The sequence below is a fragment of the Mus pahari genome, chromosome 2, assembly GCF_900095145.1.
Source record: "Mus pahari chromosome 2, PAHARI_EIJ_v1.1, whole genome shotgun sequence".
Lineage (NCBI taxonomy): Eukaryota > Metazoa > Chordata > Mammalia > Rodentia > Muridae > Mus > Mus pahari.
Genome location: NC_034591.1, coordinates 106,254,266 through 106,275,620, shown reverse-complemented (window position 1 = coordinate 106,275,620; position 21,355 = coordinate 106,254,266). Strand labels below are relative to the sequence as shown.

General features: G+C 47.1%; 1 long non-coding RNA gene across 1 annotated transcript; it reads left to right on the top strand.

Annotated features, from left to right (window-relative positions):
• Positions 1-1,574: 1,574 nt before the first annotated feature.
• Positions 1,575-16,765, top strand: LOC110313977. The gene is made up of 4 exons (XR_002380139.1): positions 1,575-2,674; positions 9,271-9,334; positions 11,455-11,784; positions 16,370-16,765. It is a non-coding gene; the product is annotated as an uncharacterized LOC110313977 (long non-coding RNA).
• Positions 16,766-21,355: the final 4,590 nt, after the last annotated feature.

Sequence of the window (21,355 nt, the reverse complement as noted above, 5' to 3'; positions counted from 1 at the left end):
TAATAGCCAGAACGTTTGACATTTGTGGGTGTCTCTCATGACCGGCCCCTCAGACAGAGAAAGTGTAGGTAGTAATGTGTGAATGAAGACTGTATGAAGGGGCGTGTTCTCTCTGCTGTGCAGGATGAGCTATGTATAGAAAAAGAAATGCTTTTCTCCTGGTTTCAAGGCTGGGAAGTTCAAGGTTGAGGGCTACTTCTGCCTTATCCAGCTCTTGAGAAATCAGCACACCAGAACCAGCTGTGTTAAAACTCCTGTCTTCTTGAGGCTGGAAACCCTCTGTCCTTAGCACCGCCCATTAAGCTCCACCCCTTACACCGTTGCCCTGGCAACTAAATCTCAAACTGAGAAGACAGAATGAGGTCATCTCAGAGTAAACTCAGTCTGGGGGCCTTGGGCAGCACCACTGAGGTTGAGTGTCAGCTTGCTTCCCATCTGTCTGCTGATGAATGAAAGGCACTATGTCCTCCAGCCTGCTGAGTGTGTGTGTGTGTGTGTGTGTCTGTGTGTGTGTGTGTGTGTGTATGTGTTTGTGTGTGTATTTACCTGCCTATGTGTATGTGCACCATGTGCCCTTGGAGGCCAGAAGAGGGTGTTGGATCCCCTGGCACTGGAGTTACAGACAGCTGTAGGCTGCCATGTAAGTGCCAGGAATCGAATCAGGGTCCTTTATAAGAGCAGTCAGTGCTCTTAACTGTGGAACCACCTCCCTACCCACTAGACTGAAATTCTTGTCATCATGGAGGTTATGGTATAATGAGAGAAACATGCCATTGCTCTCCAACTATGAAGGCAAAGCTGAAGGGGAAAAGCTGCACTGTGGAAGTCTCCAACGTGAGGACCCTGCCCTCCTGCACAACTTGACCCAGCCCATGCCTTTGAGGAGGCCATTATGTCCCCAGGAGGAGCACTCAGGGCAGTGGGCGGGGAGCCCTGGCCACCCTGGCCTCAGCCTTGGTTGGTATCTTTGATCTCGGATCCTGGCTCAGTTCTCTGCACACACACACACACACACACACACACACACACACACACACACATTCACACATACACACTCTTGCCCCTCATTATGTTCCACCTGGATTGGTGCTCACTTTACAGTGGGAAAGGGGACGCTTCCCAGAGGGGGGCTGAAATGATGAGCAGGTAAAAGCCAGCCGCCAGGTCCCTCTTCCTCTTTTGATTTCAGCAGGAAGCCTGCCTCGCTTGCACGTGGCTGGGCTGGGATCTCAGTGAAACCAGCACTTCTCAGACATCAGGAACAGCAGGGGCCCGGCTCAAAGGAAGCAATCTGTGGATGCTGCCACCCAGGTGGGCCTATGTGTAAGGGGGTGGGCCAGGGGTCACATTTCCAGGCCTCCCTCCTTTCTGAGAGGTTAGACTGGTGTGTGTATCAGGGAGCACTGTTGGGGACTAATGTCTAAATAGGAACAGTGGCTCGACAGTGGTGCCCCAGACAAATTTGCAGATTGTATCCACTTGTGACCTCCAGCCATCTGTTCTGACCTTTGGAGTGAGCTGTGTGTATGGGATTACAACCAGCCCTTGGGACCCAGCCCACATCACATGACCGTGAACTGAGTAGAATGTTTTGGTCAAGGCTAACCTGGACTGGACTGCTGGGATCTGGTCTGGTTTGATATAGCTTTATCTGGTTTGGGCTGGTCTAATTTGGTCTAGGTCTAGCCTTTATTCATTTAAACTGGCCTGGGCTTGTCTATTCTGGTCTAACTTCTGGGCTGGTCTAAGTTTTACTGGGCTAGTCTACTCTGGTATAGTCTGTTTTGGTCTAACCAGGCCCAGTTTGGTCTATTCTTGTGTTATCTAAGCTAGTCTAGTCTGGCCTACAGTAGTGTGATCTACCCTGATCTAATCTAGTCTAAACTATTCTGGTCTAGTTGGTTTTGGTCTGGATTGGTTAAATTAGTCTGGTCTGGCTTGTGCTGGTATGTTCTAGTCTGGTATAGATTAGTCAAATCTAACCTGTTCTGTTCTGTTCTGGTGTATAGCAGTCTGTTTTGGGTTGGTTTATTCTTCTTTGGTCTAGCTGGGTCTGGTCTGATATGAGCTGGTCTTGACTGGTTAATTCTGGTGAGTTCTAGCCTTGTCTCCATTGGTCTAAATTGGTCTGGGCTGGTCTAAACTGGGCTTATATGCTCTTATTCTGGTGTTTTTTGTCTGGTCTGAGCTGTTCTGTTCTGGTATGATCGAGTCTAGACTGGCACAAGCCATTCATTGTTCGCTATTTGTTTTCTCTAAGAGCAGCTGCTGAGCAAGGCACTGGATCTCAGAAGAACTAGAGAATGGAACTTGTTCTACTAGCAAACAAGTTCCATTCAACAGGACTGAAGATGAGGTGCCATGAAGACATCAAAGACAATGGAGATACCATTCCAGGAGAGGAGCGAGAACAGCCTGCATGGGGACTGAATTCTTTCTTTCTCTGCCCAGGACTCATTTTCCTTCCTTTGTTGTCACAGCAGGTGATTTTCTTACAGAGAAGCATCTGCTCTCACCCTTGTGGCACAGGTGGCCTTCTCTTGCCACCAAGTCCAGAGGAATGCGTGCTACCTGGACTTAGCAGAACTTCCTTGTCCCTTCTATTCCTGTGGCAGTGGGCTCAGAGGACTCAGGCTGGGAAGTGAGAAACTCCCAGAGTGAAGGCTCCTCACAGGTGAGAGGGCTAGCGAGGCCACATCTGCTTCTGCCTGGTAGGGAGGCTGCTCGGGACTCTCAGGAAAATCTCCACGGTACTCCTAGTATTTTAATATCAACCAAGCTAGGTCTGGAAGTGTTTTTTCCCCCACCCAAATACATATTACAGCTTTATTATAGGTTGATTTTTGTGTAGCTAACTTAATAAAATACCATACCTCCAGTAGTCATTCAATCAATTCTACCAAAGATAATTTAATCACTTTATGTTTTAGTTGTTAAATTTTATTTACTTTTCTTGTCTTATGGCACTGGCCTGAACTTCCAAGGCAATTTGGAACAACGGTGTCAGCAATATCTCACATCCTTAACTCATCTCTGAGTACAGTCAGTGGAAACTCTCCCACTGTGTTACATTAAGAGTGAGTTTTGCTTCTAATTTAAAGTAGGTAACTCTTCTCACATTCTGGAAACTTCTTATTTCATTTTTGGCTTGTCACCAGTTATATTAGGAAAATATATATGTTATTTCATAAATACTTTTCGTATATCTGTCAAGATCAGGGGCTGACAGATCCAAGGACATAATCTAGGTGGCCTGTTTCTGTGAGCTGAGAGCACCCTTCTACTTAAAGATGCTTGCAACAATCTGCAACGAAGGTTGCATATGGCTGGTAACACCTGACATTTGTCATTCAGACTTTTATGGAATAAATGTTCTGACCCTTAACCTGGAGTAGACCTCAGACTCTAAATTATCACTGTCATGTTCTTACTATTAATACCGAGCCACCATTGAATTCCTAGAACAAACCAAAATCTTACAAAGTTGTCATCACTAGAACAGTTGAGAAAGGGCCCATGCTTCAGAGAGTGACAATCTCTAACCCTCTGCAGAACTCCTGAGCACCCGTGTGTTTAGGACAGAAGAATCTGGGAAAGTGGGATCACTGCATGGTATGTGTGTGAGAATGTGCAAGCTCATGTGTGCACGTGTAAATGTGCATGCATATGTGCTTACATGTGGTGTACATGTGTGTGTGTGTATGTTGAGTATATGTGCGTGTGTGCTTGTGCTTTGATATTAGTGCCACTGCTCCAGGCTCTCACCAAGAAGCAGGCTGTTTCCAGTGCAGAGCTGGTGCACATTTGGCAAGCTGAGTTGTGGATGAACCTCCTTTTGTGGAGATGGTTCTTGTGATAAGCCCTCATGGCACATGCCCTCATGTCTGGGCTGTAATGGATCTTGCTGTAATGGATCAGGAGACAGTGTCAAAAACTGAGAACAGGGACTTGAGAGATGGTTCAGGGGCTAAGAAAACTTGCTGCTCCTGTAGAGGACCCAGGTTCAGTTCCCAGCACACACATGGAGCCTCACAACCATCAGTAACTCCAGTTGCAGGAGATCTGACACCCTCTTCTGGCCTTTCTAGGCACTGCATGCACATGGTGCATGTACATACAAGCAAGCAGCACTCATAAACATAAAACAAAATGAATTAAAAATTTCAAAAGTCTGACACAAACACCAGGACACATGTACATTCAGAGATGAATAAAAGTGGGTACAGGTGAGCACTGGAGACCATCGACCTGGGCCCTGCATGCCTCTTCTAGACCAGGATTCCTTTTTGTAGTTTGAAGTTAAGAGTACTGTTGGGATGTGACCACCCTCTGTTCCTTTGAATACAGCAAATTGTTTAACGCAAATGTGTCCTCTGTGGTTTGGGGTTTCTTTGCTGGGCCAGCTCAGATGTTGGCAGAGATCTCCCAAATTTCTGGAGCCCATGTGTTTCCCCCACCTAGCTGAGGAGGCTCTGTGCAGGACATGCCTTCAGTGTGAGTCCAGGCTGCTCCACCTTCCTCCCACTTGGGCCCTTGAGTCAGCCGGCTGTTGGGTGCTTACAACCTCAGCCTCAAAGGCCTTCTCCTGAGCCTGCATGTGCACTTCCTGGTGTGCAGACACAGCCTCTCCCCTCCCCCTCCGCCCTTCCTTCCCCGCAACATCTTACAGGTGACCAGCATCAGGTAGGTTCAGCATCCCCACCCCTTTGGACACCCCACTGCCAGCTTTCCTTTACTTTCTGGTGAACCTGTTGCCGGCCTCACTGTCTATCTGCCACAGTTGTCTCTGAAAATCTGGGACAAATATTTCTGAGACACAGGCTGTTTGTCCTAAGTAAACTCTTGAGTTCGTTCAAATGAAGACACCAGACAGGTCAAATAAAGACCCTGCTGCTCTCCTGGCTGCTTAGGCGATTGGCTTCTCTGTGCTTGTAGGCTGCTGGAGTCGGAGGTCTCTTGAAGAAGTTGCGGGGAGGGATGGGACAGATTAAAATGCCACTGAGTTGTGAGCTCTTGGAAAGTCAGCTGTTTTTTTTTTTTGTTGTTGTTTTTGAAGTGCCACTCCACCCACAGAAGGCTGCCAGCCTTTGGTTAATTTTCAGAGTTCTGAAATGTTGATTCTGACAATCTATGCCAGGGTGCTCCGTGCTTCTGTGAAGGAGAGAATTTTTGGAGAGCCTGACTCAGCTACATCTTAGAGCGGGCTTTGCCTTTCATTCTCACGTAGCAGTTATCTAGGACTTTTCTGCACAGGGCTGGGTCTGCAGCTGGAAAGAGAAGGAGGGAGGGGGTGTGGTTCTGGGGTTGGACTCCCCCTTCCCTAACCTCTTTTCTTTAGGCTTGGAGTCAGGGCAGAAACTAACTCTGAGTGAGCTAATTTGGGGTTGGGGTGCTCCAAGCTGCATTTTCTGCACCAGCTCCATGGAGTGAGGCTAGGCTCCGAAGAGCCCCCCTCCAGCTGGGACCTGCTTGTATGCAGGTTTACAGCGTCTGCAGCTTGATAATTAACTGGCTCAGTTGTCTGTCCCTGCTCTGGAGACCTCCCAGTGCCAGTTTCCACTTCCCTCTCTCATCCTCACGTCCCGCGCAGCTGGGCGGCAGAATAATGACTTTATTAGGCATATCCTGCTCTTGGTTCTCCAAGGACGTCAGTGCATTAAGAAGAGTAATCTGCCAACAGCAGCCACACTGCTGGTCCAGGCCCATGTGTGGAGACCAAGGAGGGGGTCCAGGAAAGGTGGGGCTGCCACTCTGGAGGGTGGTCCAGGCCTCCTACACTGGATGGGGTGTGTGAGCACTGCCTCTGTCACTCACCTCTCCCCACACGTGTAGTGAGGCTCTGCCTGGACATTGGGAAGATCTGGGTAAAGGAACTTGATTCTCAGCTACCCTCTGGGTAGAGGAGATAAGGGAGAGATAGAGTTGGGAGAAGTATGTTTAGAAATGGGTGCAGGGCAGAGCCTGAAAGACAATCTTAAGAGAGGTCACAAAGGGAGCAGTAGACATCCCAGTTTACCCTCTGCTGCCCACTCCTCTAAGCCAGAAGTCTTTCCTCCGGTTCTCAAGCTTCTCTCCTCTGAAATGAAGATGACGACTCCTCCTGGACCATTTTGGGTCAGAGGGAAGTAACGCCTTTGTGAGGGGCTTCACTGTTTATGGGGTAGATGATAGTGTGAGCTGTCAGTGTCTGACTGTGCAGCTCAGGGCTGGTCAGCAACATTGTGATCTACCAGCTACCCTGTCCAGCTGAGACTCCTCTGTCTCGGGGAAGGACAGAAGCAACCATGCAAAGGCTACTGGAATGGGTTGTAGGGATGGCTGGTCTGCCAGTATGGAGCCAGGCCAAACAGGCCTCCCCTCCCCTGTTACTGCCTTTGTCCTCTGGCTGGCCACCCTTCCTTGATGTCCACAGGCAGCCAGCTGCTCCAGCCCAGGGAAGGTGGGCCTGCAGCACCCCAGCTGACTCTAAGGGTTAGGCTGGACGGCGCCCAGCACCGCTGCAGGCATGTGACTCAAACACTCAGGCCAGTCCTAGCAGAGGGAACTGAAGACAGGAATGGGAGAGGTCTTTTACACCAAGGGAAGTGAAAGCAGAAGCAGGACTTCTCCCCAGAAGTCTGTGCCAAGTACTGTGTCAGGGTGCTGTGTCAGAGTATCAGGGTACTTATCAGGGTGCTAAGGAGTTATTTCCAGGATTGTGTTCCAAGGGTGTTGTGTCAAGGTGCTATCTGTAGGATGCTACTTAGAATGTCCCAAGACTACTGTCCTTGGGGACAGTGTGCTGATTGTGCAACCCCCAAGGTGCTCCCCCAGGTATTATCCCCAAATGCCTGGTCCCTGTCCCATTCTGCTCCCCCTTCAACAAAGCCAGCAACATGAGCTTGGGTTTTGCTTTTTATTTTTCAAGCTTATACAGAACTTTATTCTTTTACTACAGCTGTATTTGGTGACCAGGGAAGGTAGTGCTGTATGCAGACACATACAGACACATACACAGAGACATCATATGCTTTAAAATCCCTCAGGAGATGGGATGTCATGTGCAAAATTCTGCAACCTGCTGCTTTTCATTGCATAAGGAGACAATTGTTTTGAGTTTTTTGTTGAATAGACAATTTGTATGCCTTGTCTTACTGAGCTGAACAGTTAGATTTCTTCTCTCTCTCTCTCTCTCTCTCTCTCTCTCTCTCTCTCTCTCTCTTTCTTCATAAAAGCTGTGGGCATTTGTGGGCGTCCTTGTCATATATGGGGTTAGGAATGGAGTCACTGGGTCACCGGGTAGACAAATCCCTCTACTTATGTACATATATTCAGTGTAAGAACTATCCAGTGTTCTAAGTGGCAGACAACTGCCCCATGAAAGGTGTTGAAGGTGGACAATTAATAACTGTACATCAAGGAAGACAGGGACAGGAGGATCACAAGTTCAAGGCCAGCTTGAACTATAAAGTGTGACCCTATCTGAAAACAAACAAATTAAACAAATACACACCACATACATATTAGTCATGCACACACCACACCACACACACACACACACGCATACACATACATACACAGAGACACACACACACATACACATACATACACACACACACACACAGAGACACACACACACAGACACAGACACACAGACACACATAAAGAGACACACACATACTCCTCTAACAACACGACAAAACAACCCCCCCCCCACACACAAAAAACAAAAAAACAAAAAAACAAAACCTCTGAAGCCAGTGGGAGCTCTGGCTGTGCCTTCTAGGTTCCTTTGGGCTGAGAGTCCTTTCTCAAGTGATTTAGCACTGCCTAGTCCCCTCCTGAACTCCCCCCCCCCATCTTCTGCTTACTCTTTGCCGGGACCCTAAGCATTTCCCTGACTCCGGCCTTTCCCATAGTTCAGTACCAGTCTTTCTGAGTTAACCCGTAGTGCTGACAGCTCGCCCAGCTGGCCTGTGTTTTCATTTTGGTCTGCATTGTTTGCCTCCCTGAGTTTTACATCCGAATGCCTTCAATACGTTCTGTCTCTTCCTCCGAATGTTGTGACCTTCTACCCTTGTCAAAGAGTCATTTCCACCTGAAATACACAGCTCCTAGAAGTCCATGGTTTTTCTTTCATGTTTAATTCTGCAACATGCCAGGATTTTAAAGTGATCTATCCTTGAATTAAGAATTTTAATTTTATTATTTGTCATGTTGTCCAAAAAGAGTGGCACCAATAGGTCTATTTTCCCTTCTAGAAAGCTCACTTCTGCTAGGCATGCTGGCTCATACCTTTAATCCCAGAACATTTCTACAAGGTTGTGGCCAGCTTGGTTTACACAGAGAGTTCCTGGATAGATAAAGCTACAAAGTAAGACCCTGTCTTAACAGACAGACAGACAGACAACAGACACTCCAGTTTTCAATCCCATTTCCTAAGTCAGGATGTGACAGTTCATTTCCTTGTAGTCTGAGCCCCTGTCCCTTCCTGCCATGCTCTGTCCCTTTGATTTGATTTCTTCCCAAGCCCAACACCTCAGTCAGTCTCTGGAATTTTCCAGGATCTAAGAGCCCTCTGCAAGAGCCCCGCCTTCTCATTCAGGAGCTCAAACCCTTCAGATTCCTTTATTCATCCACGTAAATTTTAGAATTAGCTTGTCATGTTCTCTAAAATTCTCTGTTGGGATTTAGTTGAGATTAAATTAAATTTATAGATCAATTTGAGAGAATTGTCAGTTTTATTACATCAATCCTTCTCATCCGTGAGTGTGGTATATCTGACTAATTTGCTCCGGCCTTCTTTTATGCTTTTCAATAAGGTCTTATAATTTTCTGTGCAAAGATTATGCATAACTTTATACTAGATTTCTCTCTAATCCTATACAGGCATTGTTGTATTTTCCAGCATCTTTTTAAAATTAAAAATTTCTGAGAGCTGCCATGGCACAGGAACACAGTTCCTCTTTGTGCTCTGCTCCTCTGCCCCACAACTTTGCTCGGCTCGTGAATTAATTGCACTAAATTGTTTGTAATTCTATGACTCTCCACATCAGGTCCCATCACATGCTGTGGGGATAGCTTTTGGCTTTTTCTTTCCCAGATTTTACAAACCAGATTTCCTTGTCATGTCTTACTGCACAAGCCAAGACCTTGGGTACTATGTCGAGTGGACGGGAGTGGGTGTCCCTGGGTGTTCCTTGGTCTCTGACAGTAACTGCAATTGGGGACTTTACAGCAGATTGTTTCCTCGAATCGAACCATTCTGAACTCTCATTTGTTCCTCCTTAGGAGTTTCTGCTGTGAGTCACTGAGCCATGGTAACTGGGTGTCCCACATCTGCTCTGACAGTCCTGTGAGTGCCCTCTGGTTTATTCTATTGTGGTGTGACACTGAGGGGGTCCTGTGTGACACTGAGGGGGTCCTGTGTAACACTGAGGGGGTCCTGTGTGACAGACACTTGAGCATGTTCAGTTGGCACCTCAGGTTAGTCCTAAATTGCAAACAGGCCAATGCTACAGAAGCTGTCCACTCTTAACCATGTCCTGGACACTTGGGTAGCCCATCATAAGCACATCGTTGGGCTCTCACCCTGGCAGTGGTGACCATGGACTGACTTCCCACAGGTCTGTCTGGCACTCCTGGGCTGGATATCATACATGCATTAGCTGCTGTACATTGTGCCAGAGAGTAACCTTTACATCTGGGACAGGCTGTCTCTGTACCCCAAGCCTCTAACTAGGAGTGGTTCCAATTTGTCCTGTGTCAAGGTCTCATCCTGACAGTGCCCTCGGGCCTGAGTTCCCACCCTTCCAGTCCACAAATACTTGCCTCTCTGGTTGTGCCCCATTTTAAAACCATGTTTTTCATTTATATTCTCTCCCTCTCCCTCTCCCTCTCCCTCTCCCTCTCCCTCTCCCTCTCCCTCTCCCTCTCCCTCTCCCTCTCCCTCTCCCTCTCCCTCTCCCTCTCCCTCTCCCTCTCCCTCTCCCTCTCCCTCTCCCTCTCCCTCTCCCTCTCCCTCTCCCTCTCCCTCCTTCCCCCCTCTTGTATTTTAAGGGATTCTCTCTGGCTGTCTTGGAACTCACTCTATGGACCAGGCTGGCCTCAAACTCAGAAATTTGCCTGCCTCTGCCTCTCAAGTGCTGGGATTAAAGATACAGAGCACCACTGCCCAGCCTAGTTCTTTTAAAGAGGCACTTGTCATATTTTATTCAGTTTTTGCTTGTCAGCAACAGGGATTCTTTAATTATTTACTGGGCTGGCCTGTTGTACCAGAGTCCCAGCATCTCTGAAGGAAGGACTTTTTTCATGTTCCCTCAAGAGGAGCTTTTGGCAAGTCTCTCGGAGCCATCCAATTGAGTCTGGTCCATCAAGTTCAGAAATAAGTGGAAATCGTTTGCTGAAGTTCTGATAGAATTTTTTGGTGCCCATCAGTGATAGAGAATCTATGGTGGACAGCTTCAAACATAGCTACAATTTGCCCTGTTTCAACCTGCACACCTGTACCAAAAATAGCTGCTCTCTGCATGCCGCATCTTGGCTACATGATACAGCATCTCTTACAAAAGGCTAAGGGCTGGGTCCCTTCCCTAGCTTTGACTCAGGGCTGGCTGAGGCCTGTCTTGGCTGGTAGAATTTGCTGGCATTCAGCCTCAGTGGGTGATTTGTATTCATGCATTGGGAACCAGCCCTGGCTAGCCTGGGACTTATGTGGAACGGACTGCCTGCTGAGCCCTGTTTCCACCAGTATTGCTAAAATCCCTTCCTGTGTGGAGATCACCTGCCCCTCATCCCACAATCCCAAAGACAAACGAAGATGTGATCCCACCTATGTTCACTCTGAGAAACCAAGGTGTTTATTAGGCTTACAGAGTAACCAGTGAGGGGTTACAGGCAAAGAGCATGAGTAACCTTAAACACAGACGGCCCTCAGCCAATATAGATGATGGCTCCCTGTGGGTGTCCCTTACTCTTCCCCACCCAGATCCTCTAGCCTCTCCCAGAGACTCCAAGGTTAGGTGCAATTAGGGCATAATCACATACTACTGGCTGGAAAGGGTAGTTGGATACTCAGGTGAGGGTCCTGTGAGCCTCCTCACTCTTTCTTTCCAAGAGGGAAGGTAAATACCAAGAAGGTCTGGCTGGATTCCTGAAGATGGAGGCAGTTTGGTGTGGAGGACAGTCCTGTACAATAGATGACCAGTTGTTGAAGAGTTAATGTCCCCAAAGCCAGCTGAGAGCAGTGGACCCAAAGACCCCTTTGGGAGCCCACGCCTAAACACTGATCCCAGAATTCTGAGCTAAATAAATGGTGAGCCCACAGCTCAGTGTGCTTTAGGGCTCAGCTCTTACATAGCAGAAGTTAACTGACATGAAACTTCAGACAGTTTGCCCCCTGTATCTGTCACATCTCAGTGACCTGTGGACATAGCCTGGTTCTTGTGCAGTCTCGTGGTTCTCTGTGTTCTTCAGCTCAGCCTCTGGGTCACGGATGAGCTGATTGATCATCAGCAACTCCAGAGCACAGGGAATGCCACCCTTGCAAGAAAACTCCCAATCCTGAGTTCAGTCCACATGCTTCATTCCTGACCAAGAGGATGCTGGGTACTGAGCAGTGACAGGCGTCCATCAAGAGGACCCTAGGTGCCTTCCTTATTTTTTTTCCCCCTGGGTGCATGCCTCTCTGGCTCAGGTGGGAGGAAAGAGGAGACAGACTTGAACCTGTCAGGAGACAACAAGGACGGACCATGGTGGATGTTTGCAGTTCCAGGTTGGCCTACCGAGAATCAGGGGAGCCAGATTGTAAGTATGAAAGTATGAGGGCACCTGCCTCCCAGTGCATCCCTGGCACGCATGCCCCTTGAAGACTCTGAGGAACACACACCTGCATCCACTTTAAATCACCTTGGTGAATTTGATTCCTTTCTAGAGGAAGGGCTGTCCTTTGTGAGTGGGCCACAGCCCGGTGTGTCAGCCTCTTTGCTTGCTGACCACTCTCTGAGAAGGGCCACTTGGCTGAACAAATCCCCTGTAAGCTCCTCACTCTTCTGACCTGGAAAAGCAGACGGACAAAGCAAAACAGCCAGACCGTCAGGTGGTCCTGTCCCTAATCTAGCCCTGCCCTTTGCTTATTTTGACTTGGACTTGAATTGTCACTGATGTGACTTGTCCTGTTCATGTTCAGAGTTTCAGCCACTTATGGGCAACTGGGACCTGATAATATCAAATGGAGGACTACAATTGATTGCTTTTGAGCTTTAAATTACATGCCATTTGGGTAGAGAGATGAGATCTTGTACTATACAACCCTGTCCTGGTCAGGATGTGACCCTCCCCTGTCCAGTGTGTGCACTACCCTCCCAATAGTCTCTCGGAATCTTCTTGGAGATTAGGTTGTCTGTCACAGTATGGCAGTGCTTGTCACAGAGAGGCTCCTGCTATAGTTACCAGTCTCCCCAAAGAACAAGTGAACTGGCTATTCAGATGTGACAGAAGAGTCATAAAGCATAATGCTTAATGAAGAAAAATGTCACACGCACCAAGACTATTAAGACTTAAAGACAAACTAAGCTTCCAGCCGTGGAAGTCTAAGAACAGAAAAAGATATATGGATCATCTCTGCTGAGACAATGCAAACCCGAAAAGTTATAGCTATAGTGCCAATCCTGTTACTAAGGTGAGAAGGCAGTAATTAAGGCAGATTCTGCTTATGGCTCCAGACATTCACTGCAAATTTGGGGAGTATTCTGGAATGTATTGCCTATATTGTTTGGGAGGCCGGCTGCATCACCTCAAATCACTCTGACACATTTCTCGTTGGCCAGGGTCAGGTGAAGACATGGAGTGACTGCTGAAGGTCACACACAGTGAGAAGAGTAAAGCAGGTGCAAGGGTGCCAACCTGATGCTCCCTCTGTGGTGCCTGGTGCTCCCTGTGCAGTGCCTGGTGCTCCCTCTATGATGCTTGGTGCTCCCTCTGTGATGATGCCTGGTGCTTGCTCTGCGATGCCTGGTGAGGTAAACTGCTGTGGCCACAGTGACTGTCTCCCACATGGTGCTCCTGAGCTGGGACCAGGAAATAACGGAAGTGAAAATGGTGGGTACAGGTCTCCACATCTGAAAGTTGGCAGCCAAGGCAGGGAGACAGCCAATCTCCCAACACTCAGCTGGGAAGCAGTGTGAGTAGTAAGCATCCAAGTGCAGGGAAGCTCTCTAGGAGTGGTCTAGCCTGGGAAGCCTTTCAGGGAGTGGTCTAGCCTGGGAAGCCTTTGGGGACTTGCACTTCAGCTGAGAAGGTCAGAAGGAGAAAGGAGACCCTGAAGGCTGTGTGGTTGGAGTGTGGGCTGCAGATCACAAAAAGCCAGAGTGGCAGGGGAAGGCCAGGACATAGCACAGAACTAGTGGTATCTGTTTCAAAAGAATCTCTTCAGGGCTTTGTCAGCTTCGGCCCTGTGTCCTGGACAGTTCTCGCTCTCACCCCAGCCTCCGTCCTTGGTTCCTGTGTCTGTGCAGTGTGGGGGTCACCACTGCATCCCACAGCTGACTTGTGCTGAAGGTTGACACTGCTGCATCCTGAGGTCCTGGGTCCCCATGCATCCCCTGCAGTCTGTCTGCAATCCGACCCTCCTCAGAGCTTGCCACACACAAGGCTTTTTTGCCCCTGTGCTGGTGGTGGAGAACGGTCTGCAGGTAGCTGTAGGCTCTTTCCTTTCTGTGCCCTGAGAATCACGGTGGGGGCAAGTATTCCCAGGCCATGCAGGATGGAAGCCACAATCCTGACCTATGGGGTTGATTTCACAAGCTGGCAAAGCGTTGGCCTGTCTGGTTTTTGTAGGAAAAAAAAAAAAACAAGAAAGCTCCATATAGTGGAACATGGTCCAGAGGCTGAAAGAAAGCAGTATGGGGTACAGTAGAGGGGCGAGAGAGGGGGTGGGGCAGGAAGTGGGGAGCCACGTGAGAAACCCAAGGGAGGCTGAGAACCCAGTCAGAAGCAGATGACAGGCTGGTCTTCCAGCCTCAGGACTCGAATCAAGTTGGGAAACTTGGCTCCCTGTGTGCTGCTCTGAGCTGAGTAGGGGAGAGAGAAGGCAGGCTTGCAGTCTGCCGGAGGCTGCCTCCCCCACACTCCCTCCGCCCTGCAGGAAGACTTTCTTTTTTATCAAAGATCTGTGTTTTTGTCCTAACCTTTTAAAAATGCACATACATATACATATATAATTATTGTTTAAAAAATAAATGGGCCCACAGTGTACCATTATGCCATCTTGGGTTTCTCTGAGGTGATGGTGTGCTTTGAGACATTTCTTGGTCTCTGTATAGCTCTCTCATTCTTCTTAGCAATACAACGTGATTTCCTAACAAGTCCCTGGCAGACAGTCAAATAGCTTCCAATTCTTTCTGTTTAGTCAAAGATATGTTTCTCTGTGTGCTGTGCATGTGTGCGGTGTGTGTCTGTGTCACGCGCTCAGTATCTGTCTTCTTTCTTTTCTTCTTTTTATTTCTAAGTTAGGGTCTCACTATGTAGCCTTGGCTGGGAACTTGCTGTGTTGACCAGGCTGGCCTCAAATGCGGAGATCCACCTGCCTCTGCCTTCTGAGTGCTGAAATTAAATACACACATACACACATCTATGCCCAGCAAAGATATGATTATTTCTTTATTCATCTATTCATCTATGTATGTGCCCTTGTGAGTTTATGTGCCATGTGTGTGCAGGTGCCCTCAGAGGTCAGAAGGATCAGATGCCCTGGAACTGGGGTTATAAGCAGTTGTGAGATACCTGCTGTAGGTGGTGGGAACAGAACCCAGAACCTCTGCAAGAACAGTACATGCTCTCTCAACTGCTGAGCCAACTCTCCAGCTCCCCCTTTATTGTAATGAAGTGGTTACCACACCATGTGTGTTTACTGTGCCTGAACTTTATGCATGCATGTTGAGTGTTCATCTCTGTTGTATTGCATATCTATGGCATGTGCCCTGTATATATGTGTGGATATGTGAAGTACAAATGCTTGGTGCATCCTATTTTAATAAAACAGGAGCCCTATCTCAGAGTGCATATGTTGTATGCAAGCAATGCATATATGATGTATAACTTGGCTGTATAAGCTTCCACTGAAGCAAGAGTCTGTATATATACACATGTGTGCTGTGTACATGTATCATATATGTGCATCATATGTGGTGTGTGTGTCTCTTTCAGTAAATCAGAAGCCCCATCTTGGGCATAGCTCACCATCCCTGTTCTACTATATGGCTCTGAGGAGCTGACGTAACTGTCAGAGGTGATAGGCCTTGTTATAGAAGATCTCCAGAAGGTCATGAGTCTCAAGATGGATCAATCGGCAGCGTCCCTCTGACACTCCACCTTTGAAGATAAATCTGCTATCAAGAGATAGCTGCCAGAAATCAGTCTTCTGCTTATGCTGGAGAGACCTTGTCTCCACCTGTGTCACAGAGCACAGTGTCTTGTGTTCCTTGGTACTTCAAGCCAGCTCCCTTGTGTCTCCTGGCTGTATGACCCCAGAGGTATGACCTTATCCCATCAACAACTGTTCTGCATCTTTATGGTGCCTACCATGAACCTGGCACTAGAGTTGGTAGTTGGGACCATTGTGTCACACAATTCACAAGCTGTGGTGACACTATTCCTGGGGACATGTGATTTTTACCCCAGATAGGAAACTGATGATAAACCAGAGTCCAGCTTAATAAACCAATGAGTTTATTGGAGTTACCTACAAGAGTTTGGGTGAGGAGTTACTTAAAGGAGAAGAAGAGACTCAAAGACAACTATATCACCAAACCCCCAGCAGGGATGGCAGCATGAAATCTAGATACCTGCAGCATTTGACACAGCATGTAGACAATTTGACAGGTCGGAGATGTTACCTTCAGGTAGCTCAGGAGGTCTGTGCCTCTGCTAGGCAGTTGAGCTTGTTTGAGATTTCTCTCTGTAGTTCATATATGCCTGGGGAGGAGAGGCTTAGTGAATCTAGTCAGCTTCAGGGACTTCCTGAAGGCTTTGAATTGTTTTTTTTCTGAGCTTAATGGGTTTCCCAGTAGGATGGGATGGAAGTTTATCTCAGAGAAAATTACAACAGAACATATGGAGTGGCAAGGGAAAAATCACCTGGTAAACTGAAGATGATGACACCAGTTCCTGCCATATACCAACTCAGGGTACGGGACAGAAGCTACCCAGCTGCTGACTAGGTGACTGGCTGGGCAGGGTGGTGACCATAGTAACCCAGCAAGTGCCCAGCTATTTCTGACTGTCTAGGAAACATACAGAGAGGAAGCAACGAAATCCAGGCTGTGAAATCCGAGATGGGTGGAGGAATTATAGGGCCTCACTGCATCCTGAAGCAATCTCTTTTCCTTTGTAGCTACAGGGCTGATCCAGCTGAAAATGAGACTCACAATTTGATCACACAGGTGCACAGTGACAACGTCGATTGAATTTGCAGCTCTGACAGATGTGTTTTATAAAGGCCGGGGCACTGATCAGAGAGGAGCAGGATGCCAGGGCATGTTATTGAACTTGGATGAGTCTGAAAAACAGCTGCTTCTTGCTGTCTGGAGTGATGAGCCTCTCCTTTCCTGAGAAGCCCGTGAGGAGTTCACAGGAGCAACTTCCCCAGGAGAACATCGAGTGTCGTCTGCCCGAGCTGCCAGCAGAAACCTCTTCCTGTGTCCCAGGATACTTGTCTCAGAGGAGATCATTATGGTACCATGGGAATTTTCTTATGACCCATTGATAGAGCAAGAAAAGACACAACCCCAGTTTGCAGATGCTTTTGTTTAGTACAGCAAGGCTTTCAGACCAGCAGTTCATGAAGATGAGGTCTGTTTGGTTGGCTTCAGATCCAAACAGAAGTGTGCCTTTACGCGTTCATGGGGAGTGGGGCTTGGACTTGAGGAGGGTAGGTGAACTTCTCAAAAGAGGCAGAGTATCAGGGAAGACAAGCTGGACTTGGCCCATGGCCTGCAGTTTGCCAAGCCCTGATATAAACTACCAGAGACTCAGTAGTGGAGCAAGCAAGGAAGGTGCCCACAGGGGTCTGACTTTAGACCTGTGACCCACACAGGGGACAGTTCTATCCATATTCAGACTGTGAGTCTAGAATCAAGGGAAGAAGCAAGAACACGTGAGGCAATATATTTGTAGTTGGGGCTCCATCCCCTGGGCTCTGGCACTGCTGGTTAGACACTGTATTTCCTGGGTGGCCATGCAGTGGTGGCTCCCCTGGTGATGCACCTGGCCTTTACAGGTTCTGAGCCAACAAAGGGAGAGAGGTTTGTATTGGTTGTCGGGAACAGATCTGTCTGTCAAAGGGAAATGGGTGCTAGGGACTACGGGGGTCAGGTCTAGAATCTCTTTGGGGACCTCTGTGGATCTTTGGTGATGAAGAACAGTGGAAGAGGATAGCAACCTGAAAAAGCTAGAGTGGAGGCCAGCTGGTTTCACTGTTAGTGAAGAACCACAGTGGAGGGCCTGGCTGGAATCAAAGGGAACTTAAAGCAGATAGAAGAGGGAAGGAGGGCTGGTGAGATGGCTCAGTGGGTAAGAGCACCCGACTGCTCTTCCGAAGGTCCAGAGTTCAAATCCCAGCAACCATATGGTGGCTCATAACCATCCGTAATAACAAGATCTGACTCCCTCTTCTGGAGTGTCTGAAGACAGCTACAGTGTACTTACATATAATAAATAAATAAATCTTTTAAAAAAAAAGAAGAAGAAGAAGAAGAAGAGGGAAGGAAAGAACTCTGGTTACAGAATCAGGGAGTGTGGCCGTGCTATCTTCCTCTGCGTAGGATGTGTTTATTCACTAATGTTTCCAGATTTCTTCTCTGTCCCCTGTCATTAGTCTATGGCCTTTAACATTTACCCAAATGACAGAGAGTATCCAGGCTGCAAGGCAGGGTCCATCCACATTGCCTTTTGGGGAGAGGTGAGAATGTGCGGATGTGTCCAGGAGATGGCTACAAATGGGATGTGCCAGTGCTGTTCTTGTTTGGGAGAATAAGGGAGTGGCTGGGTTCTGAGGGTGCGATCTAAGCTTCCCTCTTTCAGGCTGGAAGGATGGGAGCTATGTTTTCTGGGCTCATTGCAAGCCGGCATGTCAATGTGAGCCAATGAAGTCACTTGGAAGGACAGCAGAGAGATGGCAGCTGTGGTAGTCTGGCCCCAGGTACAAGGCAAGGAGGCTCTGCTTCTTCCTTTGGTGGTGGGGTGGGCTCTGGTCCCAGTGCAGAGGCTGCAGTGCTGTCACAGAAGCAACGCCACAGCTATTCCTCCAGCCAGCATGGCCCTGAGCAGCCTTGTGCGCTCTCCCATCTCAGCCCTGCATGTAGAACCTTCTTTCTTTTCTGTTTGGTGTGCTTCTGGGGTTGGAATATGCGCCCCCCCCCTCCAAAGCTCAAGTGTCGGAGATTCCATCCCCAAACTTACATGTTAATGGTGTCTGGAAATGCAGTGTCTGGGAAGTGACTGGGTGTAAAGATCGGGAAGGAGGGCTCCAGGGTGACATCAGCAGAAGAGGAGAGGCCTGAACTTGAATGATGCTCTGCCTCCCATGTGATAACCTGTGTCATGTTCGTTGTAACTGAGGTCTTTGCCAAATGTCACGAGATGTCAAATGTCACCATGCTCTTGGACTTGCCTGACTCCAGAACCCTGAGCCAGATAAACTCTCTTCTTTATAAATCAGCCCCTGTTGGGCATTTTCTTATACTGGTAGGAAATGGCCTGAGATTTATGCTTGGGTTACTATAGTGATTGCTATAGAATGAGACACCCTCCATATGCCCCAGGCTCCTGGATATCTTCTTAGGTACATTCAGCTTTTTGGCTTTTCTGAATGTGACCCTTTGCAAGACAGGGAGGAAATGCTCTGCTTTCTAAGTGGTAACGGCGAGTGTGTTGATTTCAGACAGGGCTCTCGGCCTCAGATCCCTCACAGCTGAGGCGGACGGTGCTTGCTGGAGGACTGTCCTAGGACGCTTCCCAGAAGCCACGTGCATCTCCAGATAGTCAGCAGTGTGACAGATGCTTTAGGGCCCTTGTGACACTCTCCTTGGGAGCCAGAAGCACTGGGTGAGAAAGCAGACACAGAGATGGGCCATTTCCTCAAAAAAAAGAGGTGGCACAGTGGGGCTGTACTACATAAGGACATGAATAGCCTCTTAGAAAGAAGGACAGTTTTTAATTTCAGAATAATACATTTTAGCTGCAGAAAATGCAGATGATGCAGAAATACAGAAAGCAAAGAGCGTGCTGGCATCATCCTATTGTGGCAGCCAGAGACAACCATTCCCGGCTTTTCACTTTATAATCTGCTATGTCCGGTGCATATAAATAGATGTATTTTCTGTTTTCAACAAAAAGGAGATTTTGGCGCACACAGTGTTTTGTGCTACCCTGTCTTCACTTAAGGACACAGGCTGACCATCTTTTCATATCATGCATACAATCTTACAGTACACCTTCCCTGGGCTGTTGATTGTGATGGCCTGATGGGGTTGCAATTGATGTGGTCTCCATCGTCCTTTGAAACACGTACTTGTATCATATAATTAATGCATGGTTTTTGTAGAGACTTAAAAGTGGGAATAATCACAATGCAGGGGGAAGGTGCCGATCCCTCGGGTGTATCTGCACGAGTTTTATAGACACTGGTTAATCTTTGCATGCATTATTTCATTACCCACTCTTTTCACACAATATAGCATTTGCCCACAGACTTGTGCAATGCTGTCATGGATGGACATAGAATTCTATTGTATGAAAATGGAAAATACACACACACACACACACACACACACAGAGAGAGAGAGAGAGAGAGAGAGAGAGAGAGAGAGAGAGAGGCAGTCACCGATTAACTGACATTACAAGAAAAAGCAAAGGCAGCAATAAACAACCTTCAAGCTAATTCTTTGTTTTTCAAGACAAAATTCTACAAGAGGTAGGTCAAAGGTGAGCAGAACGGATATGGAAGATGAAATTGCCCCATAACAAGCTATGCCACTTCAGGTCGCCCGGAAGCAGAAACACCCAGATTCACCCGCTCCCTAACCCAGGTGCAAAAACAGTAATAATGAAGAGCCAATTTCATAGGTGAAATTGGGGGCTTGTTGTTTTAATTTGCATGTACTTGAATACTAATGAGGCTGAGCGTTTTTCCCAAATGCTTTTTGATATTTTCATTTCTTTCATCGAAAGTTGGGGGTTCATAGTCCCTGTTCATTTTTCTATTTGTATGTTAATATTTTCTTGTTTCTTTAATGTGTTATAAATGTTAACCCTTTACCTGGGTACATACAGGAGTACTGAAATCATTTCCCCACACCCATTACCTCTTTTCTACTTGGCTTTTACTTTTCATTTTCTTTATTCCATTTGTTTAACCCTGAACACGCTTAAGGTGACAGTAAAGTCAAATATTGTGACTTTTGCTTTTGACATTATGATTAATCATCTATCATCTATGTATCTATGTATCTATCATCTTTCTTCTATCATCTATGTATCTATAATCTATGTATCCATATAATCTATCATCTACCTTTATCTATCTATTTGTTTGTCTATCTAGCTATCGATCTATCTATCTACAGTGTTGGGGGTCTAACTGAGGGTCTAATCACGCATATGATTGGCAAGTATTGCTCTATTGAATAACATCCTTAGTCTCTTAAATTATTTTTTCCCTAGAGCTTAATGCTTTTTGGCTAGTTGACATTACCACACAAAGCCTCTTCTGTTCACTGTTCTGTTACCCAGGGGTGGTCACTGGAGCACGTGCTTGCCTTCTTGTGCTTGGCATTGCTCTGTGGATGTCTGAGTTTTTCATTAGAGAATCATTGAAGATACAGGAGGATGAGTGAATCTGTCTCCAATTGACTTCTCAGTTCTTCCTGTCCATTCCTGCCACACTTTCCTGTTCAGTTCTGTAGTATCCTTGAGGTGAAATTTCCTGTGGGCTATGGTATTCCATCATTCTATCTGGGCTAAAGCTGAATGAGCCACATTAAGGTTTCTCCTTTTTGAGCAATGATGAGGCATGTATCTGCATTTACTCAAGCCTTTTGAAACAAAAGTTAAAATTTTTCTAGTCAGAATTATAGTGGGAGCAGAGAACAGGGCCTGTGCAATCCCCTTTGAACTTTGGGTGGCTATTACTTCTTTTCTTTTGCCCTTTAAAAATCTTTTCTTTTCTTTTCTTTTCTTTTCTTTTCTTTTCTTTTTTTCTTTTCTTTTCTTTTCTTTTCTTTTCTTTTATCTTCTCTTCTCTTCTCTCTCTCTCAAGATTTATTATATATGTATATATATATATATACATATATATATATATATATATATATATATATAT